Below are 7,910 nucleotides of genomic sequence, written 5' to 3'. Positions count from 1 at the left end.
ACAATTTCGCCTCAAAATGGCAAAAAATTGCAATACCCCCCAAAGGAACAATTTCGCTTCAAAATGCCGAAAAGTTGCAATAACCCCCCAAAAGGAACAATTTCGCTTCAAAATGGCCAAAAGTTGCAATACCCCCCCAAAGGAACAATTTCGCTTCAAAATGGCCAAAAATTGCAATACCCCCCCAAAGGAACAATTTCGCCTCAAAATGCTGAAAAGTTGCAATACCCCCCGAAAGGAACAATTTCGCTTCAAAATGGCCAAAAGTTGCAATACCCCCCCAAAGGAACAATTTCACCTCAAAATGGCAAAAAATTGCAATACCCCCCCAAAGGAACAATTTCGCTTCAAAATGGCCAAACGTTGCAATACCCCCCCAAAGGAACAATTTCGCTTCAAAATGGCCAAAAGTTGCAAAACCCCCCAAAGGAACAATTTCGCCTCAAAATGCCGAAAAGTTGCAATACCCCCCGAAAGGAACAATTTCGCTTCAAAATGGCCAAAAGTTGCAATACCCCCCCAAAGGAACAATTTCGCCTCAAAATGGCAAAAAATTGCAATACCCCCCCAAAGGAACAATTTCGCCTCAAAATGGCAAAAAATTGCAATACCCCCCCAAAGGAACAATTTCGCTTCAAAATGGCCAAAAGTTGCAATACCCCCCCAAAGGAACAATTTCGCCTCAAAATGGCCAAAAATTGTAAAAACCCCCCAAAGGAACAATTTCGCTTCAATATGGCCAAAAGTTGCAATACCCCCCCAAAGGAACAATTTCGCCTCAAAATGGCAATAAATTGCAATACCCCCCCATGGAACAATTTCGCTTCAAAATGGCCAAAAGTTGCAATACCCCCCCAAAGGAACAATTTCGCCTCAAAATGGCAAAAAATTGCAATACCCCCCCAAAGGAACAATTTCGCTTCAAAATGGCCAAAAGTTGCAATACCCCCTGAAAGGAACAATTTCGCTTCAAAATGGCCAAAAGTTGCAATACCCCCCAAAGGAACAATTTCGCCTCAAAATGGAAAACAAATTGCAATACCCCCCCAAAGGAACAATTTCGCTTCAAAATGGCCAAAAGTTGCAATACCCCCCCAAGGAACAATTTCGCCTCAAAATGCCGAAAAGTTGCAATACCCCCCCAAAGGAACAATTTCGCTTCAAAATGGCCAAAAGTTGCAATACCCCCCCAAAGGAACAATTTCGCCTCAAAATGGCAAAAAATTGCAATACCCCCCCAAAGGAACAATTTCGCCTCAAAATGCCGAAAAGTTGCAATAGCCCCCCAAAGGAACAATTTCGCTTCAAAATGGCCAAAAGTTGCAATACCCCCCCAAAGGAACAATTTCGCCTCAAAAAGGCCAAAAGTTGCAATACCCCCCCAAAGGAACAATTTCGCCTCAAAGAGGCAAAAAATTGAAATACCCCCCCAAAGGAACAATTTCGCTTCAAAATGGCCAAAAGTTGCAATACCCCCCCAAAGGAACAATTTCGCCTCAAAATGGCAAAAAATTGCAATACCCCCCAAAGGAACAATTTCGCTTCAAAATGCCGAAAAGTTGCAATACCCCCCGAAAGGAACAATTTCACCTCAAAATGGCAAAAAATTGCAATACCCCCCCAAAGGAAGAATTTCGCCTCAAAATGCTGAAAAGTTGCAATACCCCCCGAAAGGAACAATTTCGCTTCAAAATGGCCAAAAGTTGCAATACCCCCCCAAAGGAACAATTTCACCTCAAAATGGCAAAAAATTGCAATACCCCCCCAAAGGAACAATTTCGCTTCAAAATGGCCAAAAGTTGCAATACCCCCCCCAAAGGAACAATTTCGCCTCAAAATGGCAAAAAAATTGCAATACCCCCCCAAAGGAACAATTTCGCCTCAAAATGCCGAAAAGTTGCAATACCCCCCCAAAGGAACAATTTCGCTTCAAAATGGCCAAAAGTTGCAAAACCCCCCAAAGGAACAATTTCGCCTCAAAATGCCGAAAAGTTGCAATACCCCCCGAAAGGAACAATTTCGCTTCAAAATGGCCAAAATTTGCAATACCCCCCCCCAAAGGAACAATTTCGCCTCAAAATGGAAAAAAAATTGCAATACCCCCCAAAGGAATAATTTCGCCTCAAAATGTCGAAAAATTGCAATACCCCCCGTACCCCCCGAAAGGAACAATTTCGCTTCAAAATGGCCAAAAGTTGCAATACCCCCCCAAAGGAACAATTTCGCCTCAATATGGTTAAAAATTGCAATACCCCCCGAAAGGAACAATTTCGCTTCAAAATGGCCAAAAGTTGCAATACCCCCCCAAAGGAACAATTTCGCCTCAAAATGGCAAAACATTGCAATACCCCCCCAAAGGAATAATTTCGCCTCAAAATGCCGAAAAGTTGCAATACCCCCCAAAGGAACAATTTCGCTTCAAAATGGCCAAAAGTTGCAATACCCCCCCAAAGGAACAATTTCGCCTCAAAATGGCAAAAAATTGCAATACCCCCCCAAAGGAACAATTTCGCTTCAAAATGGCCAAAAGTTGCAATACCCCCCCAAAGGAACAATTTCGCTTCAAAATGGCCAAAAATTGTAAAAACCCCCCAAAGGAACAATTTCGCTTCAATATGGCCAAAAGTTGCAATACCCCCCCAAAGGAACAATTTCGCATTAAAATGGCAAAAAATTGCAATACCCCCCCCAAAGGAACAATTTCGCTTCAAAATGGCCAAAATTTGCAATACCCGCCCAAAGGAACAATTTCGCCTCAAAATGCCGAAAAGTTGCAATAGCCCCCCAAAGGAACAATTTCGCTTCAAAATGGCCAAAATTTGCAATACCCGCCCAAAGGAACAATTTCGCCTCAAAATGGCAAAAAATTGCAATACCCCCCCAAAGGAACAATTTCGCTTCAAAATGGCCAAAATTTGCAATACCCCCCCCAAAGGAACAATTTCGCCTCAAAATGAAAAAAAAAATTGCAATACCCCCCCAAAGGAACAATTTCGCTTCAAAATGGCCAAAAGTTGCAATACCCCCCCAAAGGAACAATTTCGCCTCAAAATGGCAAAAAATTGCAATACCCCCCCAAAGGAACAATTTCGCCTCAAAATGCCGAAAAGTTGCAATACCCCCCTAAAGGAACAATTTCGCCTCAAAATGGCAAAAAATTGCAATACCCCCCCAAAGGAACAATTTCGCTTCAAAATGGCCAAAATTTGCAATACCCCCCAAAGGAACAATTTCGCCTCAAAATGGCAAAAAAATTGCAATACCCCCCAAAGGAACAATTTCGCTTCAAAATGCCGAAAAGTTGCAATACCCCCCGAAAGGAACAATTTCGCTTCAAAATGGCCAAAAGTTGCAATACCCCCCCCAAAGGAACAATTTCGCCTCAAAATGGAAAAAAAATTGCAATACCCCCCAAAGGAACAATTTCGCCTCAAAATGCCGAAAAGTTGCAATACCCCCCCAAAGGAACAATTTCGCCTCCAAATGCTGAAAAGTTGCAATACCCCCCGAAAGGAACAATTTCGCTTCAAAATGGCCAAAAGTTGCAATACCCCCCCAAAAGGAACAATTTCGCTTCAATATGGCCAAAAGTTGCAATACCCCCCCAAAGGAACAATTTCGCCTCAAAATGCCGAAAAGTTGCAATACCCCCCGAAAGGAACAATTTCGCTTCAAAATGGCCAAAAGTTGCAATACCCCCCCAAAGGAACAATTTCGCCTCAAAATGGCAAAAAAATTGCAATACCCCCAAAGGAACAATTTCGCCTCAAAATGCCGAAAAGTTGCAATACCCCCCCAAAGGAACAATTTCGCCTCAAAATGGCAAAAAATTGCAATACCCCCCCAAAGGAACAATTTCGCTTCAAAATGGCCAAAAATTGCAATACCCCCCCAAAGGAACAATTTCGCCTCAAAATGGCAAAAAATTGCAATACCCCCCCAAAGGAACAATTTCGCCTCAAAATGCCGAAAAGTTGCAATACCCCCCCAAAGGAACAATTTCGCTTCAAAATGGCCAAAAGTTGCAATACCCCCCCAAAGGAACAATTTCGCCTCAAAATGGCCAAAAGTTGCAATACCCCCCCAAAGGAACAATTTCGCTTCAAAATGGCCAAAAGTTGCAATACCCCCCCAAAGGAACAATTTCGCCTCAAAATGGCCAAAAATTGTAAAAACCCCCCAAAGGAACAATTTCGCTTCAATATGGCCAAAAGTTGCAATACCCCCCCAAAGTAACAATTTCGCCTCAAAATGGCAAAAAATTGCAATACCCCCCCAAAGGAACAATTTCGCTTCAAAATGGCCAAAAGTTGCAATACCCCCCCAAAGGAACAATTTCGCCTCAAAATGGCAAAAAAATTGCAATACCCCCCCAAAGGAACAATTTCGCTTCAAAATGCTGAAAAATTGCAATACCCCCCCAAAGGAACAATTTCACTTCAAAATGGCCAAAAGTTGCAATACCCGCCCAAGGAACAATTTCGCCTCAAAATGCCGAAAAGTTGCAATACCCCCCCCAAAGGAACAATTTCGCCTCAAAATGGAAAAAAAATTGCAATACCCCCCAAAGGAACAATTTCGCCTCAAAATGCCGAAAAGTTGCAATACCCCCCCAAAGGAACAATTTCGCTTCAAAATGGCCAAAAGTTGCAATACCCCTCCAAAGGAACAATTTCGCCTCAAAATGCCGAAAAGTTGCAATACCCCCCCAAAGGAACAATTTCGCTTCAAAATGGCCAAAAGTTGCAATACCCCCCCAAAGGAACAATTTCGCCTCAAAATGCCGAAAAGTTGCAATACCCCCCGAAAGGAACAATTTCGCTTCAAAATGGCCAAAAGTTGCAATACCCCCCAAAGGAACAATTTCGCCTCAAAATGCCGAAAAGTTGCAATACCCCCCGAAAGGAACAATTTCGCCTCAAAATGGCCAAAAATTGTAAAAACCCCCCAAAGGAACAATTTCGCTTCAATATGGCCAAAAGTTGCAATACCCCCCCAAAGGAACAATTTCGCCTCAAAATGGCAAAAAATTGCAATACCCCCCCAAAGGAACAATTTCGCTTCAAAATGGCCAAAAGTTGCAATACCCCCCCAAAGGAACAATTTCGCCTCAAAATGGCAAAAAAATTGCAATACCCCCCAAAGGAACAATTTCGCTTCAAAATGCTGAAAAGTTGCAATACCCCCCCAAAGGAACAATTTCGCCTCAAAATGGCCAAAAGTTGCAATACCCCCCCAAGGAACAATTTCGCCTCAAAATGCCGAAAAGTTGCAATACTCCCCCAAAGGAACAATTTCGCCTCAAAATGGCAAAAAATTGCAATACCCCCCAAAGGAACAATTTCGCTTCAAAAAGGCCAAAAGTTGCAATACCCCCCCAAAGGAACAATTTCGCCTCAAAATGGCAAAAAAATGCAATACCCCCAAAGGAACAATTTCGCTTCAAAATGGCGAAAAATTGCAATACCCCCCTAAAGGAACAATTTCTCCTCAAAATGATGAAAAGTTGCAATACCCCCCGAAAGGAACAATTTCGCTTCAAAATGGCCAAAAGTTGCAATACCCCCCAAAGGAACAATTTCGCTTTAATATGGCCAAAAGTTGCAATACCCCCCCAAAGGAACAATTTCGCCTCAAAATGGTTAAAAATTGCAATACCCCCCAAAGGAACAATTTCGCTTTAATATGGCCAAAAGTTGCAATACCCCCCCAAAGGAACAATTTCGCCTCAAAATGCCGAAAAGTTGCAATACCCCCCGAAAGGAACAATTTCGCTTCAAAATGGCAAAAAATTGAAATACCTCCCCAAAGGAACAATTTCGCTTCAAAATGGCCAAAAGTTGCAATACCCCCCCAAAGGAACAATTTCGCCTCAAAATGCCGAAAAGTTGCAATACCCCCCGAAAGGAACAATTTCGCTTCAAAATGGCCAAAAGTTGCAATACCCCCCCAAAGGAACAATTTTGCCTCAAAATGGCAAAAAATTGCAATACCCCCCCAAAGGAACAATTTCGCCTCAAAATGCCGAAAAGTTGCAAAACCCCCCCAAAGGAACAATTTCGCTTCAAAATGGCCAAAAGTTGCAATATCCCCCCAAAGGAAATATTTCGCCTCAAAATGGCAAAAAATTGCAATACCCCCCCAAAGGAACAATTTCGCTTTAAAATGGCCAAAAGTTGCAATACCCCCCCAAAGGAACAATTTCGCCTCAAAATGGCAAAAAAATTGCAATACCCCCCCAAAGGAACAATTTCGCTTCAAAATGGTTAAAAATTGCAATACCCCCCCAAAGGAACAATTTCACTTCAAAATGGCCAAAAGTTGCAATACCCCCCCAAAGGAACAATTTCGCCTCAAAATGGCCAAAAGTTGCAATACCCCCCCAAAGGAACAATTTCGCTTCAAAATGGCCAAAAGTTGCAATACCCCTCCAAAGGAACAATTTCGCCTCAAAATGCCGAAAAGTTGCAATACCCCCCCAAAGGAACAATTTCGCTTCAAAATGGCCAAAAGTTGCAATACCCCCCCAAAGGAACAATTTCGCCTCAAAATGGCCAAAAATTGTAAAAACCCCCCAAAGGAACAATTTCGCTTCAATATGGCCAAAAGTTGCAATACCCCCCCAAAGGAACAATTTCGCCTCAAAATGGCAAAAAATTGCAATACCCCCCCAAAGGAACAATTTCGCTTCAAAATGGCCAAAAGTTGCAATACCCCCCCAAAGGAACAATTTCGCCTCAAAATGGCCAAAAGTTGCAATACCCCCCCAAAGGAACAATTTCGCTTCAAAATGCTGAAAAGTTGCAATACCCCCCCAAAGGAACAATTTCGCCTCAAAATGGCCAAAAGTTGCAATACCCCCCCAAGGAACAATTTCGCCTCAAAATGGCAAAAAATTGCAATACCCCCCCAAAGGAACAATTTCGCCTCAAAATGGCAAAAAAATGCAATACCCCCAAAGGAACAATTTCGCTTCAAAATGGCGAAAAATTGCAATACCCCCCTAAAGGAACAATTTCGCCTCAAAATGGCAAAAAGTTGCAATACCCCCCAAAGGAACAATTTCGCCTCAAAATGCCGAAAAGTTGCAATACCCCCCGAAAGGAACAATTTCGCTTCAAAATGGCCAAAAGTTGCAATACCCCCCCAAAGGAACAATTTTGCCTCAAAATGGCAAAAAATTGCAATACCCCCCCAAAGGAACAATTTCGCTTTAAAATGCCGAAAAGTTGCAAAACCCCCCCAAAGGAACAATTTCGCTTCAAAATGGCCAAAAGTTGCAATATCCCCCCAAAGGAAATATTTCGCCTCAAAATGCCGAAAAGTTGCAATACCCCCCGAAAGGAACAATTACGCTTCAAAATGGCCAAAAGTTGCAATACCCCCCCAAAGGAACAATTTCGCCTCAAAATGGCAAAAAATTTCATTACCCCCCCAAAGGAACAATTTCGCCTCAAAATGCCGAAAAGTTGCAATACCCCCCCAAAGGAACAATTTCGCTTCAAAATGGCCAAAAGTTGCAATACCCCCCCAAAGGAACAATTTCGCCTCAAAATGTCGAAAAGTTGCAATACCCCCCAAAGGAACAATTTCGCCTCAAAATGGCAAGAAATTGCAATACCCCCCCAAAGGAACAATTTCGCTTCAAAATGGCCAAAAGTTGCAATACCCCCCCAAAGGAACAATTTCGCCTCAAAATGGAAAAAAAAATTGCAATACCCCCAAAGGAACAATTTCGCTTCAAAATGGCCAAAAGTTGCAATACCCCCCAAAGGAACAATTTCGCCTCAAAATGGTTAAAAATTGCAATACCCCCCCAAAGGAACAATTTCGCCTCAAAATGCCGAAAAGTTGCAATACCCCCCAAAAGGAACAATTTCGCTTCAAAATGGCCAAAAGTTGCAATACCC

The sequence above is a fragment of the Anomaloglossus baeobatrachus genome, unplaced genomic scaffold (assembly GCF_048569485.1).
Source record: "Anomaloglossus baeobatrachus isolate aAnoBae1 unplaced genomic scaffold, aAnoBae1.hap1 Scaffold_43, whole genome shotgun sequence".
Lineage (NCBI taxonomy): Eukaryota > Metazoa > Chordata > Amphibia > Anura > Aromobatidae > Anomaloglossus > Anomaloglossus baeobatrachus.
Note: the sequence above shows the minus strand (reverse complement) of the source record.